Source organism: Crocodylus siamensis, chromosome 14 (genome assembly GCF_052110815.1).
Source record: "Crocodylus siamensis isolate JL-2025a chromosome 14, ASM5211081v1, whole genome shotgun sequence".
NCBI lineage: Eukaryota > Metazoa > Chordata > Crocodylia > Crocodylidae > Crocodylus > Crocodylus siamensis.
In genome coordinates, this window is record NC_143408.1 from 5621149 (window position 1) to 5644105 (window position 22957).

The window sequence follows — 22957 nt, forward strand, 5'->3', positions numbered from 1 at the left end:
CCACCCTCTACCTGCCCCTTTGCTCCAGGGGTGCAGAAGGTGGATGCCTCCTTCTACGCTATGTGTCTGCCCCTGGAAAGTTTGCCAGTGATCCCAGAGAGCTGCAAGGCACAGCCAAGATCAGCTCCTGGGCCTCTGGGCCAGTACAGTGGAGTGGCTCTGTGCCATCCCAACTGGACACAGCCCACAACACCATCAGCCGGCCATGAGGAGGGTTCAAGCAGGCTCAGCCCCCAGAAGCCACTGAGCTCTTTAAGGATCCATGGGGTCAGGGTGGAGAAGTCCCCTGGGTGGTCAAGTCTGCATCCGTGAGTGGCTCCAGTTGCGACTCCACTCTCACACTAAAGCCTCTTAGAGCCATGCCTGCAGGCAAACCCCAGCCCCAACCTGCCTCAGCTTGACCAGGCGGCAGTAGCCAGAGAAGCCAGCAAGAGAGCCCCTGTCATCCCATAAGGAGCCGTCACTGGTGCTGTGGCTTGCTGCACCCATTTGGGCAATGGGGACAACGCTGGCACTGGGGTGTCATCATCCCGGTGGCCGGAGCTGTGTATAGCCCCATGCATACTTCGATCCTGTGCGGTGTCCTTCCTCTCCCAGCACAACCCCCTTCAAGCTGCTAAGCCTCAGCAACGTGCTCTTAACCAGCAGCGCCGCTTTGCTGTGACAGCAGCTGCCCCACTAAATCGGCATGGAGCCTCTGCTAAGGGGCCAGCATTCGGGGTGGGGAGTGCTGTCCCCGTGCACAGGCCGGGGCCATGGGCAGGGGAGGGTATGCTAAGCCCACTGGTGCTGGAGCACATGAGAGTGTGTGCGAGGCATGTGAACCTGGTGTGAAAGCGCTCTGCTTTATGCCTCGCTAGAGGCTCCCTTCACACCGCACCGAGGGTCAGGTTCTTGGCTGCCCTGCCCCTCAGACAGAATATCTTTTTAATCAGAAAGGCTTTTTCTGTATCTCCCAACTCTGTCGGTGATCCAGGAAAGTTATTACCAAGCAAATGCTGCTTCCCACCTGTTCCCTGGACTACCACAGGCCCAGCACTGCTAGCCCCACTACTCCCCGGTGCACGGCCATTCACACTAATCACTTCCACGCGGATTTGAGGCACCGAGGTCAGTGCCTGGAGCAGTCCCAGAGAATCAGGCCCCCAAGTATGTGGAGGCGCCCGTGAGCTGGCTTTGCACGCAGCCCAGCAACGGTGCACGGGACCTGTTGTGTGCAGCCTTCCCAGTGTTGCTTTGAAAGGAGCCCATTGTCACGTGAGAAAAGTGCCGTGCAGGGCGGGGGGAACAGCCTGTCTGACGACCTGGCTGCGCCATGAGAAAGGGGTCCAATGCAGCCAGCAGCGAGCCCTGCACCGAGCCTGAACTGTGCACTGTGGACCTCCCCGCTCAGAGAGCAGCCGCGACACTCGCAGGAAGTGCTTTCCCAACCCTGTACATACAGGCATGCGTATCCCTGCCGGCTTGCACCTGTGCCCATAGGTAGCTCCATGTGCGACCCTACTCCTGTATGGGCTGCTTTCCCTCTGGCGTCCTACCAGCACCTGCATGGATGCAGGAGCAGGACCCAAGTCTCCCACTCGCAGGACCCCTCCCTCCACGTCCCCTACCAACAGCACTTGCACGGGGCAGGGCGCTATGGAAAGCACCTACCTCCCTGCGCCGTCCGTCCCTGTTTGCTGTGTAGGAGCAGCCTCTTCTGCACGTACGTGGCACCTCAAGGCTCCAACCTTGCATGAGGCCTCCACACACAACCCAACCATAGCTAATAATAGGCAGAAATCCTCATGAGCAGAAGTCCTCCGGAGCTGCAGAGACCTGCGCGGGTGGGGGCTGGTTCTGCTCTACGAGGTGGGAGCAGGGGGCCTGGAAGAAGCTCAGCTCCATAAAATTATTATCCGAACTAGAGGAGAGCTACCGCTTTGCTACCACGTGCGTCTTCCATGGCCAAACGGAGGCACCCGGGCTCAGGACACCCCGACAGTCACCATGTGGCTGACTAGGGAGGCACTTTGCCCTCTGCATCCCCTCTCCATCCGTCTAGGATCTCGGTCCCGGTGCACACATGAGTCTGAGCCTCCCCAGAAGAAGGGCTGAAAGCTGGGCCCAAAATCCGGGGCCCTCTAACAAAGCAGTGAGTAAGGGTAGGTCTGCAGTTCTTGGCAGGGCCAAGAGGCGTCATCGCGCTTCTCCAAGCCAAACCGCTTGTGTGTTTTATGGGACAGGGTCAGGGGGCACCAACAGCCGGCAATAAATAATCCCGTGGGCTTCCAACAACCTGAGGAGACCACAGCCAAAAACAACATTATTAAAGGCAAAGAAGCCACCAAATGCTGCCTGGACGCTTGCTCCCAAGCCTGGGGCTTTGAGCCCTCACTCCCTTTCCAATCAGCCATGGGGCATTTACACCCTGTGAGCAGCACCTGCGCCCACGGCCTGGGGCCCAGGGGAACCAGAGCTGGGTATGGGTCTCTCGCCCTAACCCGAGCTCTTTCCTTGCTGTGTTTTCTGTGCCGGAGTCAGGGCAGGTGTCAATCCGAATGGCTCCACTGAACCCCTCCATCTGCAATGATTTATACCCCAAGAGCGTGCTTCCCCTTTGGGGGGGTGGTCAAATGTAGCTGGGAGAGTTTGGTTTGATCTAGAAGAAAACTAACACCTGATCAGAGTGTTGATGCGTGATCCCATTAACCCTTGAGAACTACTGCTGCTATTTGGGATCCCTGGGCAGGCAGCCCAAATAATAATAATATACATGTCTGCACGCCCCCGCCCCCACACCAGCTCTTATTCCAAAGCACTTAGATCCCAGTGATCTGTCCACCCCACAAAATGAAGATGTGCTTGTAGCCTATGCCAGCTGAATCTAGCTACGCTGGTTAACAATATCAGTAAGGACACAGCACCACAGGCGTTAGCACGTGCTAGCTAAATTCTTAGGGTCCCGAGAGCTTGCACTCTGGTACACCCGAAAGCCACACGCTGCTGCGCCTTCACTGCTGTCATGCAAGTGAGCTACACATAAGTACCACGTTACCAGCATGCCTTCATCTGCAAGGATAGATGCTAGGTGGTGTCTAGCAGGTGTGAAAGCTCAGTCCATGCTTCAGTGGGAGTGGGTGCATCTCCCCATGAGCAAGGCCATGGGGAGAAGAAGGAGCAGAGGACAACAGAGATGCAAAAAGGGTGCAAACCGTACCCATACCATCTCTCTGTTTCCTGGGGTTGGGAAGAGCCCAAGAGGGTAAAAAACATCTCATGGGGTTTGAGCCCAGAGTCACGGTTTCTCGGTTTTTCTCTCTATCTTAAGGACGAGAAATTTTCTTAAAAAGAAAATCTGTAAGACTTTCACATAATGACTGGTTTTGGGGAGCTGCTGCTTTAGGGCAAGTCGAGCCAAGAGTCACGAGAGCGCTGTTAGAGCGGGTCCTGGTGCTGCCCCCATACTGAGCTGGCTTGAAAGAAAAGCTGCAACGGTTAAACAATAATTTAAAAACAACCTGTTTGTGTTTCCCTGTCCAGGAGCTACCCTATCACTGGCTGAAGCAGTGCCAAAAAGGGGTCCTTTCCACGGCTTGCTCAGCCCCTAACAAAGCTGATGCGCATTATCACAGCTCTGTCTGATACGACCCAGCCGGGATGGGCTCCGAGCTACAGGTTGTAGAAACAAAGCAGGGTCCCTGCCCAGCTCTGCTTGCAGTCCAGGGGCACGTGCTCAGGACCTCAGCGCCCGTAAGAGAAGCCATTTCCCCAAGAGAGCTCATCTCTCAAGGTGCCAAATTTCAGGCCACCACTGGTGCCTATCTACAGAGGGCTTCCTCCTCCGTTGCTCCGCACAGAGAGCTCCATCCCCACCCCCCCCCGGGCAGTGTTGCAGAGCAGCAAGGCCTGACCCAGCACAACACCCTTCCTATCAGAAGGAACAGCTGATTAACGGCTGCAGCACTCGAGGGATTAAGTTTATTTAGATGAACGAGCCCAGTCCAGCATTACTGGGAAGGGAGGAGGAATCCATGCCCTGCTCCCCCCCCAGCACCCTCCCTTTGGTGCGGCTTGGAGACATCAGAGCACAATGCAGCGTGCCACTGGCCCACGGTGGGCGCGGGGGAACAGCAAGAGGATGCTTGCAAGCAGAGGGATTTTGCACATGTGCTTTGTTTTAGCCTCGTCATGAAAGAGGCTGCAGTGCTTGGGAGGGTTCGGCAGTTGCGAGTGGTGCTACAGTAAAGCCCTGCATTGGCCAAGCTGCTATCAACAGCCGGGCCCTACGGAGATCTGCTTTCTTTCAGCCACCTTATCTCTGCCCTTCTGCCAGCCGTTGCCCTACGCTCCATTAGACTAGAAGACTAAGGAACCCAGTGGGCAGCCTGGCACATTTGTTACCTAAATTAATCTCCGTCGCGGTAGTGCTTCCAAGTCAGAACTAAGACAAGGGGTCCCAGCTGGGCTGGGGCTGCACGTTCCCGGGGCACCCGAAAAGCTGCGAGCCAGATCCAGCAGGACTGAGCTGTGTGTCTGCCCACAGCCATTGGGCCCAGAGCCTTAAATGAGATCAAGGGGCTAGTGTAATGTAGAGAGACATCACAGCATGCCTCTTGTGGTCCCCAAGGGCTAGAAATAAAGGGGGCGCAATGCACTGCCAGGCACAACTACCCAAGCTAGTTGGCTCAGGCCCCAGAAGCAGGATAATTACAGCTTCCCAGGGCTCTTCCCAGGCTAATACACCCTGCTTGCTCAGGGGCTCCCTCCCCAGATTGCTTCTCAGTAGGGCTAACTAGCCTCTCCAGGGCAGGGGGTAGGGAAACAGGCAAGGCATTGAGATGCAGCATCCTTCTTTGGATGCTGTGCTGGACACCACAGACATCCAGTCCTGCAGCTGGATTCAGCTCATTACTCCCACCCTGCCCCCCACCCCAGACACGGAGACTCGTGCCCAGGGCTTCTGGGTTTTGGCGGGGGTGGGTCTTGTGCATAAGAAATGCGGGTTTGGAGGCTGCTTTTAGCTCTTCTACAGACGAGAAAGAGATTCATCTCCCCCATTCTCCTGTCCCGCTCATTACTAGCCATGTGATGCTGAGATAACACAGGTGGGGATGCACATCCTAGAGCAATCCCGTGACAGATCCCGAAGCCCTTCTGCAGCGGGTGTGGAGAAGGTGCCAGGACCTTCTGAGACCATGTCCTAGAAGGCTGCCCAGACACAGGCGTGGCTACACCAAGTTAGCAAAGTCGGCCTTCACTTCTTCCAGGTCCTTGCCCCCAGGTCAAGCCAGGGCTATAGCTCTCCTGAAAGTCCCTGCAAATCTGGAGTACCCTGACCCCCAACTCCTGGACACAGGAGTCCTCGTCTCCCTTCATGTACTGGAGGCCCCTGATGTCAGAAACTGGGTGGGTTTGGGAGTCTGACTTGGCAGTTAAAGGGGATGCACTTGGCATTGTTTCTTCACCTTGAGGTAGCATCTAGGAGCCCCAGTGACCAGTCAGGACCCCTCCCTTCAGTGAGTTTACAGGATTCGGGAGCTCTGGACAGCCTGGAGCAAGGATGCTGTGACCCACGCACTCCCTGGCCGTGCTGCTTGCACATAATCCCATACAGCACCGCGAGAGTCCCCAGCGCTCTTTCCCGCCATGGCAGGGGGTCGGACTAGATGATCTACTCAGGTCCCTTCCGACCCTAGAAACTATGAAACTATGAGTCTTGGGGGGACGGAGCCAACAGCTCCATGGAACGAGGCCGACTGACCTCCCCGGAGCACAGTGCCCCGAGACTCAAGCGCGCGTGTTGGCTTCTCCGTCCCTCTAACGTTTCCATGCTCCCCATGGAGACGCTGCATGCGAATTATTGCATGTGTCAAGCCCCCCCGTCCCTATAAAGCTGTCAGATCAGCGCCTGCCCTGCAAGGGAACGTGGAGGGTGCAATCCTGCTGGCATTCCTAACGGCCAACACAAAGTCACCCCAAGACTTGCCGTGTGCTGTTATAATCTGCTGCGCTCATACCCCGCGGGCACGGGCACCAGCCCACAGAGAAGAGAACTCAGCAGCACCTGGTGCACACTGGCCAGGGTGAGGATGGAGCTGGCACGTCGGGTTCGGGCTGCCAGGCGTGGCAGAGTCCTTTACACCTGCAAAAGCAACGAGAGCCTGATTCTCTTTTCACTGCAGCTCTCCAGCTGCTGCCCGTCTCATCAGGTCCAGGGCCACAGGGGTCTGTGCACCTACCTCCTACCAAGACCAGCAGGAGGTAGGTGCCTGCATACCTCTGTGTCTGCGGCCGGTTGCTCTGTGCGCTCAAGCCTACAGCAGGTCTTGCCTCGGTCCCTCATGTCCTGATAAGCCACAAATCTGGGGGACTTCACATGCTTTCTGCAACCTCGGGGTGTAAGTGCTTTGCCCAAGGTCACACGTAGCATCAGTGTCAGACCCGGGAAGAGAAACCTCATCTCCTAAATCCTCAGTTTCAACCTGCACTTAATCTCACTACCACTCTTCAGCAATAATCTGATTCCCTTGTTGCGATAAACCAGATCCTCAGTGCATAGAGGGAAGCGGTGAGAGGATTTAGACTGACCATAGACACAAGCCACCACGTACGTGCAAGGAACTTGCTGAGACAATAGGTATTTAAAGACTTCCAAGACCGGTTGCTTTCAAAGCTCGAAGCAGACCCTTTAGCAATGCTGGGAATCCCCTTGCCTTCGTGCACGGGTGACCCGACCTGAGAACCGGCCCCGAGCTCCAGAGGCTCTGATGACAATTCAGAGGCTGCTTAACGCTGGCTAATAAACCTGAGAAGGTGGCAGGGCTGTAAAGGCAGGCGAAGCCCAGATGCAGGTCCTTCCGTTTCTTAAAATAATATTTAGACAGGACGCATTTTCCCCCTAACGTGAACAAACCACACCAGGGCCAGCTCTTACTGTGTTTGTATTTCTGCACAGTGGGACTGCCTCCAACTATGAAGCAAGCTCCTCTGCCTAGGCAGAAATGACTTCTTGACACCAAAAAAAGCAGTGCGCTCAGGGCTTTCCTCCAGCAGCGCTGGGAGAGGCATGTGCATGGAGGGGGGAAGGGGACGGAGACCTAGAGCTCTCTCCTGCTGAGGTTATCAGGCCTGGACCTTCACTGGAAGAGCTACCCCAGCCTGACCACGGGTCCAAAACAAACTTGCTGCACTGGAAGTGAGGACACAGGGAGCAGGGCGGAGGAAAAAAGAGGTTCATTGGCTTCCGTGGTTGCAGAAGCCAGCCAGCGAGTGGGAGACTTGAGAGGAGCTCGTTCCCCAAGCACTGACTGCTGCACAGCCCTCGATTTCAGGCAGGGCTGGAGAAAGGCAGTAGGGCCCAAGGGGTGTCCCTCGTCCAGGCTTCCCCGGGCGTCGTGCTGCGCCCAGCGGGGGAGCAGCAGGTGTCAGCCGGGGGCGGGCGGCATGCTGACCCCCGCCGCCAGCCCTGCGAAGTCTGTCCCCGGCGAAGCGCAGGGCGCTCTCCAGAACGCGGGGCAAGCGAAGACGGCAGCTCCTGCCTCGGCACGGGGGGGGCTGACTCCCCTGGGGCCCCAGCGGAGCAAACTGCCCCCAGCGGCACCACAACCCCAGCCGGCGCTGGCGGGACCGGCGCAGGACAGCCCGCGGCCGGCGCTGGGGGACGCAAAGCCGCCGCCCGGGCGCTCGAGGGGCCAGAGGACAAGTGGTGCGTCTCGGGCAGGGGCGAGAGGAGAGAGGAGAGAGGAGAGAGGCGAGACCCGCCCGCCCGCCCGGCGACGCTTACCTCCGCGGGCGCCGCGCTCAGCGGCCGCCGCCGGGCCCCGGCGGAGCCATGGAGCGGCCGCCCCCCCGGAGGCGCCTCAGCCGCCGCCGGCTCCGGGTGCCCGCGCGCCGGGCAGGGGCAGCGAGGTCCCGGGGATGCGGGGGAGGAGCCGGGGGAGGAGAGTGGGGCACGAGCTCCTCCCTGCGCCGGACCGGCTCGGGCATCTCCCGCGGAGCCGCCCCGCCCGGGGGCCGGCCCCGGCGGGAGCTGCCCCCGGCCACGCGCACTCCCACGGTTTGGGCTCCGCAATCCGAGCAGGAGCGGGGGAGGCTCGAGGGGGTGCGGAGAAGAGCCGGGCGCAGGATCAGGGCCACGGGGCTCTGGAGCCTGGAAGAGCGCAGGCTCCGGGGGGGGGGGGCACCCCCGAGTTTCTCAGGGGTGACCGCTGAGCGCCCCGAGGCCGAGCGGTCACGAACTCCTGCAAGACCGCTTCAGGCTGGACGCGAGGAAGCATGTCTTCGCTGCCTGGCACAGCCCGCCATCAGAGGTGGTCCGAGCACCTTCACTGGATGCCTCCAAGGGAAATCTGGATGCTTATCTTGCCGGGATCCTGTGACCCCAGCTGCCTTCCTGCCCCTGGGGCGGGCGGCTGGACTCAGATGATCCTCCGAGGTCCCGAATGTCGATGAAATCTATGAAAGCGTGAGGCGCCCCATCATCGGGGGCAACCAACCCTCGGCGCACATACGGGCTCGGTGGCACCAAAAGGGACCTAGGGGTAGTGACTGACCATCGCGTGACCGCGAGGCGGTGGTCAGCGGGGCAAACGTCCCGCTGGCACGCATCAACCCATCTCCCATCTCGTGGAAAGCTAAGGAAGCGGGACTCCCGCTGTGCTCAGCGCCGGCGAGACCGCGGCGGGAGTCCTGTGTCCGGTTCTGGGCGCCCCGCTTCAGTAAGGATGTGGAGAAACTTGAGCGGGGCCAGAGAAGAGTCACCCGTGTGATCGGGGACTTGCGAGGCAAGCCACGCGAGGAAAGGCTGAGGGACCTGGGCCTCTTTAGCCTAAAGCAGAGAAGACGGAGAGGGGACGTGGTAGCGGCTTACCACTGTGTCGGAGGAGTGCACGAGGAGCCCGGTGAACAGCCCCTTGCTGGCTGAAATAGCGTGGGCAAGACTAATCTTTCACTCCTCTCCTCCATAGGGGCACGAGGCTGGAAGGAGCCTCAAAGGAGGCCAGGATCCTAAGAACATAGTCCTAAAAGGGACTTTGGAGGCCAGAGGCCAGGTCCCTGCATTTGTAGGCAACCGTCTACTCTGGTCCTTCGTACATGCACGGCCACAGAGCACCTCGTGCCAAATCCTATGATGTGCCACAGACGAGAGCACTACCAAGCTGCTGGCCATGGCAGTGGCAGGGAGAATTTGGCTCAGACGCATGCTGATGACCTGAAAGAGGACTATGTCCCGTGTTCCCAAGGGAGGAGGGATGGGAGGACCCGACTGTATGAGCCAGTCTGACATGGGGGGAAATGCTTTCCTGCCCGAGAAGTGACAACCTGCCGTCCTGAGCGAGCCCTGGCAGATGGACACAAGAGAGAGTCCTTAGCATCAAGATCCCTGATTTACAGGTGGGACAGTGACCATGCCAGCAGTAGGATCCAGGTTTCCGGACTTCCAGTCTAATACTCTGTTCAGCAAACCATGCATCCGTCTCAAACAAGGAGGAGACCAGGGAACAAAATGCTTATCTTTGGATGCTCATCTTGCTGGGATCCTCTGACCCCAGCTGACTTCCTGCCCTTCGGGCGGGGGGCTGGGCTCGATGATCTTCCGAGGTCCCTTCCAGCCCTGATGTTTATGAAATCTATGAAATCTTCCGGGGTCCCTTCCAGCCCGAATGTCGATGAAATCTGTGAAAAAAGGGAGTTCAGGGGAGGGCAGTGAGGATTAGTAAAGGCCTGGGAAGTGGGGGGTTAGTTACCTCGAATGGCAGGTTAAGGGTGGGCGCTGTGCATAAGGCCTGATCTAGAGAAGGTCAATCGGGAATCTCCGTTCTCTCTGCCGCACGGCGCAAGTGCCGACGGGACGGCCGAGGAAGGAGGGAACAACCAGAGCCGATGAAAGGAAACCCTTTTTCGCACGATGTGTGATTAAACCAGGGAAGGCCTTGCCACAGGAAGCGGCTGAGGCCAAGACCCCAAGATTTATGTGGATAAAGAACTTCCAGTGTTGTTATAGCGAACAATGAGGTTTTGGAAAGGATATTAAACCTCAGGCTTCAGGGCTTAAGCTGAACTCGGGGCTGGTCTGCCTGGGGATTCTCCGGGAGCGGAAGGTGAATTAGCTGGAAGTGCTAAGCCCGGAGCGCACATGCTCAGCCCTGCATGGAGTCTCCCGTTCAGGGGCAACGTGACCTTGAGTCGCTGCAGCCCAGCGACTCTCAGACCCCGGCTCCTGAGCCATAAGCGGCTCTTCAACCTATGGCTGGCAGCTCTGCGCAGAAAGCGTCAGGCTGGGTTTTGCTCTGGGCAATTATACGCGAGCCAGCATGTGCACGATCTCCGGCCAGCCCGTGCAAGTGTCAAGGGCCGTGCTCCAGACCTGGAGGGCGTTTGGCTGCAGGTCCCCCTGGCCTGGCCGTGTTCTTCTGGTGCTTTGGTCATCACTGGTTCACGTGGCCCGTTGGGACTGAGTGTCACCGATGTAGCATAATCGTCCTAACTACTGGGGGTGGGGATGGGGCAGATTATCCCCCATCTGCCTCCTGCTGGGCTCTTATACCTTTCCCTGAAGCATCTGGCGCTGACAGCCTCCAAAAGGAGACTGGGCTAATTAACTTTGGGGCCCAATTCTGTCTGGCGAGTCCAGTTGAGGCAGCAGGGGCTGCCCAAGTCGCCCGCGTGTGCAAGTGCGGGCAGACCCGAGTGCCTGGTCTGTGCCCTCGTTACTCTGCTTGCACCAGGTGTGGGGTGAGAGAGAAGAAGTTGAAGTGTAACAGGGGGCTTTAAGACAGCCCAGTGGCAGAAATGGCTGCAACGTGGAACGCAGCCTCCATTTAGAGGCATGGATTTGGCTTAAGCTGGAGGAGCGGGGCTAGGCAGCTTACTGTGCCCAGGGGATGGATATAAACTGGGGAGGAAGCCGGCAGTGAAAGTGTGCGTGCTTGAGAGACGCACACAGTTGGAGGAAGTCTGGATGCTGGCGCGGTAATGCCTCCCTGGGGCGCAGGCTCCTGGCAGCCCTCATAAGAGAGCTGTGCATGGGAGGTACTCGCCGCTGCAGGCTAGCACCCAAACAGGAGCTGCCTCCCGCTCCCGCAGCAGCCCAGGTGTGCGTGGCTGAGGCTCTTGCAGGTTGTGGGAGAGAAGTGCGGCGTGGGGACTGGGCTCTGCACAGACCTTCGCACCTGACTTCCAGCCCCACTTGCTCCCCGTTGTTTCTGACTCCTTCTTGCAGTGCCCTCTAGTGTCACGCAGGCTCCTCGTCGGCTGGCCCCTGGGGCAGCATTCATCCCAGCTCTGAGCACGAATTGCAATCGCTGATACTGTGATAACCCTGTGGGTTACAGCCTTCCTCCGCTGCCCTGTGCTCCAGGATGGCTGTCGTTGCTGCTGGCCTATACTTGCCGTCCAGAGCTGCCTCTGCTCCTCTGGCAGGAGAGAGGGGACAGAGATAAGTAGCTGCTGTGCCCAGCTTCTACAAAGCCTCCAGCCAGAGGGAGACAGGCCACACATGGGGCATTTCCACAGGGACAGCAGTGCCAGCTTTAGGGGAGCGCCTTGCTGGGGTTGTCTGACCCCAGCAGTTTTTCCTGCCCAGGTGCAGGGGGGCTGGACCCAATGAGCTGTAAGGTCACTTCCAGCCCCTTACATCTATGAAACTGTGATGTCTCTTCTTTTAAGCGACATTTCTATACCACCAGATCGGTCAAACATGACCAGCAAAGGCGCTTCGGGACAGGGTGGTTTGCTTCTGGGTGCAGATATAAGCTACACAGGGCAAATTTTGCCAGGACAAGCCATGCTAGCCAGGACAGCTGGCTGGTACAGCGCTCCCCAAGAAGCCGTGGTAGCACCAATGAGAGCAACTTGCCCGCTTTGCCCCAGGTGCTGCTATATTTGTGGAGCCAAGGTCCTGGCAGCTGAGCTGGGGATGGTGGGGTGGGAAGCCTTCTCCCCTTTGTGCTGACACACAGCCTAGCCCTTCATATCAGACACAGTGGAAATGCTCACACAGGCTGCTCACAGGATACCGCCTGCTAGCGGGGAGTCCCCAGCAGCATCACCACTGGACTGGCTGAAGACACCAACCTGCGACCCACAGCAACCCTCCAGTCCAGTGTAGCGTGTGACCCAGAAGGGTTGGATCTCCCTCAACACGACTTTTCTAATTTCCAAGGGAAGAAATGCAGGGCTGAGGTGAGAGCGGGGGCAGCAGGCATTATAAGGCTGGCTCTGACTCTATTCTTTCCTGGCAGTTGAAGCCAAATGCTAACTAGGATGCCAAAATTATTAAGCATCAAGAAAACCCCTTCCTGCAGCGGTAGGATCCAAGCCTCTCAGAATCACCAACAGATTTATGCTCACCACCGCCCCAGAGCTGGGAAAGCACTTCTCTCCCATCTACAGGTGTGAGATGAGATGGGCTAAGTGACTTGCCCAAGGGCACACACATAGTCTGTGGCGGAGCAGGAACTTGGACCCAGACTTTCCGAGTCCCAGACTGCAGCCCTAATCAAAATGACAGACTGTGTCCAGTATGTGAAAACCCCTGACCAAGGCTGGATGCTTTTCTGGATGATCCAAAAGGTGATTGGGAAAAGGTCCACGTCTCGTATTATGCAGAATGGCCTTGAAACATATGAGGTTTTTTAACCGAGTTAGCCAAGGACATTGTCTGGCATTACCAGTACTTTTGGGTCCTGCATGAGCATGGGCACAGCCCATAGCCTCAGCTTGGGTTACAACACTAACAGCAGGTTCTCTTCCCAGTTAAAACGGGGCAAAAAACTAGGCAGAGCTTGTCAAAAAAAATAGTGCTTCAGGTCAGCTGAAGCACTAAGTCAGTGTGGCAGATTGCTTCCATCAAATTCAAACAAGTTTCCAAACTGGAATATTTCATCATAATCATGTCATTTTCCCAACTGCTTCATTAAGAAGTTAAATTAAACCTACATTCCCCATGTGCATACCCACGGTGTAGTGGCTTGGGTTGAGCAGGATGTTTTGATCAACCCAGAACATTTTTTTTTTACAACTTTTTTGCTGGAAAAAAAATTAAAAGTATTAGAAACTGATTTGGGGATCAGCCCAAACAGAAAGGGACTTTTTGGAGAAGCTGGGGGAAAAAAAAGAAAGAAGTAACATACTCAGCTATAGTCATGGTAGCCCTTTCTCCCTCCGAATGGTATTGTAGGAGTAGCTTGGGTCAGGCCAAGACAAATAATTCTAAGTGCCAGGGTGACAAACGTAATCACAAGAGATTCCTCTTATCCTCCACACCACAAAAGCAACGATGCTCTAATATGGCAACGGGACACTGCTGGGAGAAGTTATTTTTAATAATAAATAAATCCAGGTCATCTATATAAAGACTGATGTCAAGGAATTTAAATCCTACCAGAAGAAACATCTTTTAATTTAAGTCAAATCGGGGATCCAGGACCCTTAAAAGCTTATGGCCCCTTGACTTAGAGCAGGTCAAAGGGCCTGGGCTGTTTTGGTTGCATCTGCTAAGTGGTGGCTAGTTTCCAGATGGGACTTAACCCATTGCTGGGGTTCCCATAATGAAGAATCAGCTGTAACGTTTGTGTGTACAGCTTGCTGCTCAAACCAGGAGCTTAGCGGCCTCAAGACAGTACTGCTACAGGGTGAGCCGCAAGCAAGGTCCCCTTCTGAGCCTCAAAGGAAGAGGTGAATGCTCTTGACCAGTGGTTGCTAAATACAGTTAACTCTAGGCTAACTGAACTTTTCCAGCTACTTGAGCTGGTCTAATAAAAGATATCGCATTTACCCAAAGACCCTCGTCCGCCTTAACTCTAGATAGGCTTATGGAGGCCCCATTCCAGTGTCTAAGCACTGCAGAGGCGGTTTCATGGGGAGTTTTCTGCGTGCCCGTGTCCCCCGGCCTGGTGGAGCTGGTGGTGGGGCCCGTGCCCCGCAGCGCTCCCTGCTCCACCATTCGAGTCGGCTGGGGGACACGCACCTGGGTCCACTGGGTACTTTTCTACGGCCCGCTGGCATCAGCTCTACACGCTCATCCACTGCACGCCCTCGCATCCCGCCCGGACACCAAGTGGAGGGACACCCTCGGCAAGGGGAGGCCGACGGACGCCCGTGGCAGGGTCTGTACTCCACCGTGATCCCCCGCGCCACTGGGGACCTAGGCTGGCGGCTCCTCCACGGAGTCATCGCGACAGGCGTGTACCTGGCGTGCTTTACGATGGCCCCCGACACGCGCCATTTTCTTGGCAGAGGGAGACCCTGGTGCACCGGGTCCTGGAGTGTGCCAGGCTGCAGCCCCTGCACCTCCTCCTCCAAAACCTCCTGCTGGGGTTCTGGCTGCACTTCTCCCCGCACAGGTTTATTTCTGCACTCCCCATCCATGGCCCCACAAAGGCCCAGGACCTCCTGGTCAACCTCCTCCTGGCCCTGGCCAAGCTGGCCATCTGGCTGACCTGGAAGGAGGCTCTGGCTGGGATGGTCCCCAGGGACCGTGCGGCCTTTCTCCTGGGTTTAGTCCGTTCCTGTACCCAAGCAGAGTACTACTGGGCAGTAGCCGCCAGCTCTCTGGCTGCTTTTGAGGGCTGCGGGGCTCTGCTCCGTGTCCCCCGAGGGTTCACTTATTTTGTCCCTTTGACCGCACCGACGCATCCTTTTTTTTTCCTTCATTTTTTGTCTCAAGCAATCAGTTGCTGGCTCAGTCTCCATCGCTGCCCGACAGCTGCAGCCAGAGTAAAATAGTGGGCTAGCCCACGCCTGTCGTTGTCAAATAGGGCCACGGGGAGTTTGTCAGAGCTGACTCCAGTTCTCCTGATTCCCAGCCCAGCAGGCAGAGCTGTTTTGTGCTGTTGCCCCCCTGTTGCCTCATTTGAGCTTTGAAGTCTCTTGGGGCAATAACGATCACTTGAATCATTTTGTGGTGCACCACCCAGGAAGGGGAGCCTCAGCACAAGTGAGCCCTTACCGGGTATAGCAGCCACAGTCCAGATCAAGAGAGTTGTGGGAGGATCCATCCTCCCAAGACCGACTGGCACAAAGACAGTCGCTCTGCCCACAGGCTAACCCACCCTCTAGGAAGCAGATGGCTTGGACTTGGACTGAACTGAAGAATGTGAAAAACATGTGAGAAGTAGGGGGTCGGACTAGATGACATCCGAGGTCCCTTCCAACCCTCATTTTCTAGGATTCAATACAAGCAAGCATGCTTTCTAGCTAAGAAAGAGTTGCCCAGATGGATCAGGAAGAGCAGAACATCACAGGGGGAGTCAAAGTGTCAGTCCTTGAAAAAGAGGGAGAGAAGAGCACAGATTTTGCTGTGGGCTGCACCCAAAGGTGGGAACCCTCTTCCCCCGTCCAGTTGCTTGCATCTCAGGCAAGACCAGGGTTTCCTAGAGACCGGCCCCAAACTTGCAGAATTCTCCCCAGACTCAGTATCTCTGTCCCAAGCTTTGGCCTACTCTTGTCCCGGAGTGGCTTTACTTTCTTCAGCAGACGCTAGCACAGCCACATGCACCCTGGAAGGCACTGGGTCTCATTTATATAAGCTGCAGGCTGCTCCCACGCCCAGCAGCTTCTGCAAGGCATGGCTCATTGAAGCCAGCTGCTTGGGCTCCCCTCTCCCAGCCAGACACTCCCCGCTTCTCCTTGGCAGCTTTGTCATTGATTCTTCTTCTTGATCCAGAAATGAAACTGTTAATGGCAACTTTAATCCCCTTAAGCTCCAGCATCAAGAGCAAGGTATATAGTTGAAGGCAGCTCAGATTTCCCCACCTATTGTTTGAGGCTTTCTGCAGGTTCAAGAATGCCTTTTGGCAGCCATTTTTATGCCTGGTTGAAATGCTTTGACTGCAATTATCTCCATTTCTTTTGCTGCTTTAATTTTTGCAGAAAAAATATTTCCAATTCTTTTCTGTTTCAAAGCATTAATTCAGTGGTAGAATCCTTATCTGCCATACAGGTGACCCAGGTTTAATTCCCAAATGCGCATTAAACTACAGCCATAGAGGCACTGAACATCTGGAGTCTGTCTGGGCTTTGACTGCTGTCTTAATGGTCTAAGAGAGGGATGGAAGATCTGGGCAGCCTCCACTCCTCCATACTCCTGCCTGCCTACGTGTAGGTGTTGAAGGTCCTGGTGATCTCTTATGTATGCACCATGATCCAAAAGGATCAACAGGTGCCTGCTACTGCTGATCCAGTGTTTGGTTTGCCTCCGTGTAGTACCTGATCGGGCATGATGCACGCCCTTATCTGGACACCTCGACTGGAGGAGTGTTTCCAAAGTTACGTCGCAGCATTGTTCTAGCTGTGTTGAACTCCCAGTGGCTTGGAAAATTTTTGGCTTTTGGAAACCAAGAAAAATACTATAGAAATCCCCAATAAAATAGAATAGTTCCATTTTGAAAATTTCGAAAGAGAAATGGTGTTCATACTGCATGTATCTGGCAGGGAGGGGGGACAAGGGGAGAAGCGAAAGGAAACATGCTGACCAGCAAAACCTATTTACATGTTGAGCGGTATCTTTGCAACCACAGGGACCAGTGGAAGACTGTTGTTTCCTGGGCTGAGCTATAACTCAGCTTTCTCAGGTCATCCCCATTTAGTTAGACCCTGCTACCTGGCTAAAAGGGGCTGCTGGCTTGCTTGATTTTCATGCTTTATGCACTGCCAGATGTGGAGTTCAGCTACATTCAGATACTTCCAGTTCACACTGAAACAGCTATCAGAGCCTCTTGCCTTCACAGCAACCTCCACAGTCCTGTTTTATTAAAGGGGGGAAAACAGTCTGTTTAAAATGCGGGTGAAATTACTGCAAAATTACCAGCTGCCCCTACCTGACCTACAAGACCATTTGGGTCCTGTAAAAGCACACAGGGACACGTCCCTTCTCCACAGAGCTCTCAATCTAGGTAGACGAGACTGACAAAGCAAGGTCACCCAGCAGGTCAATGGCAGAGCGGGATATAGACCCCAGATGTTGAGGTCTTAGTCTGATGAACCATGTCCTAAGCCTGTACTTCTAGTATTAAGACCATAATATGTCCTCCTTCTCCCTGTCTGCTATATTGAATGCACAGAGTTGGGATAAGATTACTACACATGAGGCTTTATCACCAGAACAAATTCATCTCCTTGATTTCATAACTCCGTGTTCTCATGGACATCGGTGAACGCACAGCAGGGTCAACCACAAGGAAGAGCATGGAGCTTTCAACCAGTGCTGGTATGATCACCCTGGAGCCTCATACCACGGAGAAGTCTCCGAGTTTGGCCATCCCTGGGTCTTGTTTATTGGCAATGCACCCGCAGCATTAATAACTAGGATGGGTTAGTGTGCACCATTATTGAGGAGTCTCACAGCTCTTAATATATCCCCTTTTCTGAGCTCTTCCAAAATGCATTGTAACCAGGGGCTAAATATGCCTGTTGTAGGCCCCAACTCAACAAAGTGCTTCCCATGTTCTCCAGTGCAAGCACGCAGACAGTTTCCGAGTTCCTTGTAATTATAAACCTACTTCATTCATCTGTGCATGCGTGTCTGTGCAATACTGCATGTGTGTATGCACACGTGTGTCACTACATATTGCTGCCACCTTGCTGCATTAGGCTAGGATGCATTTTGTGTTCACAGATTCCTGCCACGGAGCTTTTTGGTTGTAGTTTCCTGGGGAGAGATCTCTGCCTGTGGGGCCAGGGGAAATGAATTCCCTGCCTGTATGACACATGGCATTATAGGAGAGCAGCAGGGTGAGAGGCTGTAGATGTGGGCCTGAAGCTTTAAACCATGGGCCTGATTCTGCTCGTGGTGCCTGGTATCCATTGAGAGAGGCTCCAGGGCTACCTGCGTTAGAAGAGGAACACAAGAGAGAGGAGAATCAGCCCAGATGCATCACCTCCTGCAGCCGCAACTGCTGTTTCGTGCCGTGGTTATGAACGAGAATCGGGGAAAGCGGCACCTCGTTGTAGAGAGAAATCTGGGAGGAAAGTCAAATAGAGAGAAGGACGTACTGCAATAGGAAGGAAGCCTGGAGCTGCTTAGCAGGAAGACTTGCACTACTTTCTTGCTGCTGGATTATTATTTAGCATCTGAATTGTCAGTAGTATCTGGCAGCCCCCATCTGGTACCAGGACCCTGCTGCGCACGGCGCTGTGCCTCTCCCTCAAAGCACCTCAATCTGCCCAGCAACAACCGAGCCGCAGCATTCGCCTCCCTTTGCGTGGCCCAGCAGACTACTGCAGTCCTTCCTCAATGGGGATTTGCCAGAGAAATACCTCCCTCTGCTTGCTGCTGCTTTTCAGGGTGCTCACCTTGCTGCTCTCCCATCAGGCAGGCGTCTCCAATAAAACACCCTTGTTAACGCAGCAGCAGCAATATCCGGCAACTTGATTTACCAGGGTTTCCATGGCCCAGCGAAAGCCTTTCCGTTCCCAGAGCAGTAAATTCAAGGGGGGGAGCTGCCCAGGTTTGCTGGCTATTTAATAATATATCACTGATCCCATCAATTGCTCTTTACATGAAGATTTCAAAGCAGAGGCTGAGGATGCTTTAGAGCCAAGTATCCCTTGGTCTCGATTCCAAATGCTGGGTTTTCCCCCTTTGATTTAAGCCACTGGAGTTTTCTAGCCTATCCAGCTTGTGCCAGCATCCCTGGCTGGAGGGAAATGAGCTCCAGATGTACCCAGTGCACCTGGATCTCAAATTTCCAGACTAAGGAGGAAAGCCTCTGATGCAAGAGCAAGGCAGTGGCCCAAGTTACAGAAGCCCTGAGTTCTGTTCCCATTATATGGTCGGGATGGCCCACTACGCTGTCCATCTCCCTATCCCTACCCATGCAGGAGATGACCCCAGAAGAGCATCTAGGTAGTGATCAGCAGAGAAAAGTCCAGCTGACACTGGGGACTATCCAAGTTGTGGTGCTCTTCACAACACTGGTCCCTGGCTCCTAGCCCCACTCATACCCCTCCTGCAATGAGGACATGAGGATTTCCTTCTTTCTCCGAGGACTCCCATTATGGGATGGCGGGGATTTCTGACCAACCTGAACCAGGAATCTTGTCACTGGATTCCCTCCTATTGACTCGCACGACAGGACTCACAGCCATGTCCAAGAGCCCCATCGTAGTCCCAGGGGCTGCGGCAGGCAGCAGTCCTTTGCTTTGACGCCCATGCAGGTGGTTCAGGCCTCCTACTTGGGAAGATGATCCTGAAAATGCAATCACAGGTGGGAAGGGATGCTGAGAGTCTGCAGGGAGCCTGAGCCAGCAGCTTGCAGAGGTATGAGCTGCCCATCCCATTGCACTGTGAACACAACTTTTTGGATGCTGGCATTGTTAACTATTTTACTGTGTTTAGACAGAAGCATCCATCTCACATGCTGCTGAGTGCTGAGATTGCATCTCCTGATCCACCCCAGTCTCTGGCTTCTACACTTAAAACTTCTGAGATGCAATCATGTATTGTCCATGCCCAAATCTGAGACCTATTCAAAACTGAAAAAGTGAGGACCAGAGAGAAATAGATTTCATATCCAAATAAATAGCCCACAGGCCTGAGCTGGGTGCATTTTGATTCTTTTATATACCACATGGATTCAAAGCCTGCCTAAGGCTCTATTATTTGCATGATATTACTATTATTATTTGTATGCTCTGATATTCTATTTATTATTATTTGTATTATAGCCGATGATTTGTATGATAGCTGCATGGTGTGAGATTGAGGTCCCTCTGCACTAGGTGCTATAGATACACAGGAACAAATGCAGCCTGTCCCAAAGCATTCGCAATCTATAGACAAGGGAAGGCAATAGAGGTGAAGAGACTTGCTCTAGGTCTCATGCAGCGGGTCACTGGCAGAGCTAGGGTAGGAACTAGGCCTTAAAGCATTGGTGAATGCAAGCTTCAGCTCACACCAGTAAAGCACCAGCAGCACTGGGGCAACACCACCCTGAATGGTGAAGCCCAGCATCTAAAGTAATTACCTTAGGACCTTCCTTTTCTGCTACACTTGTGCCTGTCTCTTGGAGGCATTGTATTACCATGTATAGTCTGAGGGATGATCTGTACAAACACACATCACTCTACATCTCCTCCTCCTTCTAAGGGGTTGAAAAAACATGAGCTATTCCCACCCCTTCACCTTGCCAGTACAGATATTGCAGCTAAAAATTTCCCATGACATGAGCAGAGGAAATGCCAAGATATCAGAGGAAGGTTTTTCTTGTACCCACCTGAAATAAATGATGGGAACCGTCCGAAACAACAAATAAGGGATCAACATTGGAGGCAAGGGAGAGGATGAGAATCTCATACGGCCTTCAGGGAACATGGGAAGCTGAACCAAGGAGGCTAATATGGCCATACTGCTTTTATTCCCTGCGCTCACATCTTCGGAGGTAGCTCCGTTTCCCCTGCACACTGCTACTTTATGCCTTGCAGACTTGCCCTTCTTTTGTCCCACACAAGGTTCAGGCAATGGAGAACCTGGCTGCATGAGAGGACTGTGTTCTCCTCCAAGTGCAAAGCTTTGATGGGACCCATGCCTATGATGTGAAGCGAGGTGTTGGCACACGTTGCTCCATCTAATAGGAGTTCTGGGAGAGGAATGGTCTGGGGAAGGGATGGGCTCTGAGGCTCAGCAAAGGAGAGGGGATAGCCGACTTAAAGGACCGTTTTCTCCATTGGTCCCAGTGTTTGTTTTTGCAAATATTAATACGCCGGGATTGTTTTTGTTAGTACATGTCGAGTCCATGCCGTCTATGCTGGGAGGTCTGGGATCCTGCTGACCCCCTATCGCTGGGAGAGCAGTGGGACACGCTAGCACCACCAAGCATTAGAGCTTCTCCAAGGTGGTGCCTCCGTGGATCACGAGCATCATGAGAAGGTGGCCCTCGCCCCAGTGCCCCCATAGCTTGACCTCTCAGGAGACAAGAGGGCCCTTCTTGCTATTGCTCTATAAGTGTAGCTGGTGGAAGGTCAGGGCAAAGGCAGATGTTTCTAAAACTGCTGCAGGATCCTCCATTCAGGTCTGCTGTGAGCAGCAGGTAGAGCACAGGCTCTGAGGACCTCTCTTAGTAAAGTACCTGCACTCAGCTGGTCTTTTATGAAAGGGTGACAGTGGGCTAGAACTGGATGGGATTTGAACTTCCAGCTCTGTGGAGCTCCTGCCTGCATGGGGAGGATTGAGAGGGCTCTGAGGACCCGGTGCGGGCATCACAACACCCCCACCTCTGTGGGTGTGCAGAGCCAGCACGGCCGTTTCCCCTACGCCCGACTGCACCAACCCAACATCTCAAATCACCCGGAAAGATGTGCTCCACTGATTTCCATCCCCTTCTCCCCCAGCCTGTCCCAAGACTGCCATGGTCCAGGAGTCCAAAGCAATCAAGAACTGCTTCCCCCAACAAATCTGAGTCTTCTCCTCTGCCTTGCAGACTCCTCCACCCGCAAATAAAAGCTGCTGGTCACAGCATGCAGCCCCTGCAAGGAGAAAACAATGAAATGCAGAAATGTCCTGCCAAAACCAGTAGCTGCTAAATAAACAGCTTAATGCAAAGCAGCCCTGAATGGAGCGTGCCTCAGAAAATGCAGCTGCGATTACGGCACCGGAGCAAAGGGACTGGAAGCAGCAAGAACTTTCCGAAGGGAGAACAAAGGAGACGCAATGTGAGATGCCGCATCTTGGTCTTAAATTAGTATTGTTTTTATGCTACATTCAGCACAAAGCCGGTGCACAACCATCATGGGAGCAGCAGAGAGTGGTGCATATAACCCCGTCTGCCTGTCCCCATACGCACCTCTGTCTTTGCCACTGGTCCCATACAGCAGCTGGCTTTGCTGCTGCTTCTATCTTGAAATGTCTTTGGGGAACACAGGACGTACAGCAACCACTAGTCTCTCAGTCTCGAATGTCTGGGCGCTTTCCACCTAAATCAGTAACAATGACAAAATCCTTCAAGGATTCTCCGGTGCCTCTGGGCCAAAACACAGTCTGGAGAAAATTTGTGAGGGGCTGGCTTTCACCCTGTATTTCTCACGGTCTTCTGTTTCAGTTGGCAAGGTGGAAGGGGATGGCCGTATTAGGAGTGTCATTCTTCCGGTGCTAAATACAAGGCAAAGCCAAAGGTATAATACTCATGTCATTCAGTTGAACTCAAGGGAGTCATTCCTGATGTGCACTGGTAAAAGCGAGAAGAGGGTCAGGGATCGCATCAGCGAGGGGAGTATCTTCCAAGGTCCCCTCTACGACGGCTGCTTGTACAGTCAGCGGGGCTGACGGCTTCCTTCCCCACGATGACACACTGCCTTCAACCCCACGGCTGAAAGACAGTTCGGAGGTGTAGAGCGAGAGGCTTGAAACCAAGGGCTGGGGTCACCTCGACTCCCCCTGCTGTCAAGGCTCCAGAGGGAGACAGGTAGGACTGCAGCCTGAATTGTCTCATTGATCGTCCCCTGATCTTCACACTGGTTTCTGAATGCCAGGGTAAGAAAAGGCGGGGGGAGATGAAAGGAGAAACAAAAACTTCTCAGGGCAGCTTACCTGAATCTCCGCAACAGCCTTCCCTTCACCGGCCTCCTTGCAAGCCTCCCCATTCCCCAGTATGGTCCATTGAACAGCTACTGCCCAGAGAGCATGGGTTTTTTGGTTTGTTTGGTTTTTTTTTTTTTTTTATATGAAGCCTGGTTTTATAGGCCAGCCTGGATTGTGCGAGCGACCCAGGCTGGGTGGAGAATAGCTCTTGCAGCTGCCTGATGCTGCCTCTCAGACAGATGTTCCTTTGGCCACATGTGCCCAACATGTGGATGGTAATAAAAGGGTTGCTCTTAGTAACAGCGACTTGAAAGCTCCCAGCACTTCCTTTGAGATGCTTGCACAATGGGATGAATTGCGGATTACAGTCGTCGGGGTGAGGGTGCGTGAAAGCAGCTGGTTCAGCGGGGTGAGGACAGGAGGTGGAAACAAGTGACGGCTCCCAGGACCTGGTCAATG

General features: G+C 54.4%; 1 protein-coding gene across 4 annotated transcripts in view; it reads right to left on the reverse strand.

Moving 5' to 3' along the window:
* The window catches only part of NRTN (neurturin), a 79393-nt gene extending 56780 nt beyond the window's left edge, over positions 1-22613 (reverse strand). The window contains exons 1-2 of one of the 4 annotated variants that reach the window (XM_090027419.1): positions 22508-22613; positions 19008-19172 (exon numbers count right to left, since the gene is read on the reverse strand). The gene's annotated coding sequence lies outside the window, so the exon portion shown is untranslated. Of the gene's footprint in view, positions 1-7765; positions 8104-19007; positions 19173-22507 lie in introns of those variants that run through there. The other 3 variants (XR_016439158.1, XM_090027421.1, XM_090027420.1) reach the window with 3 other exon arrangements.
* Between the last annotated feature and the right edge of the window lie 344 nt (positions 22614-22957).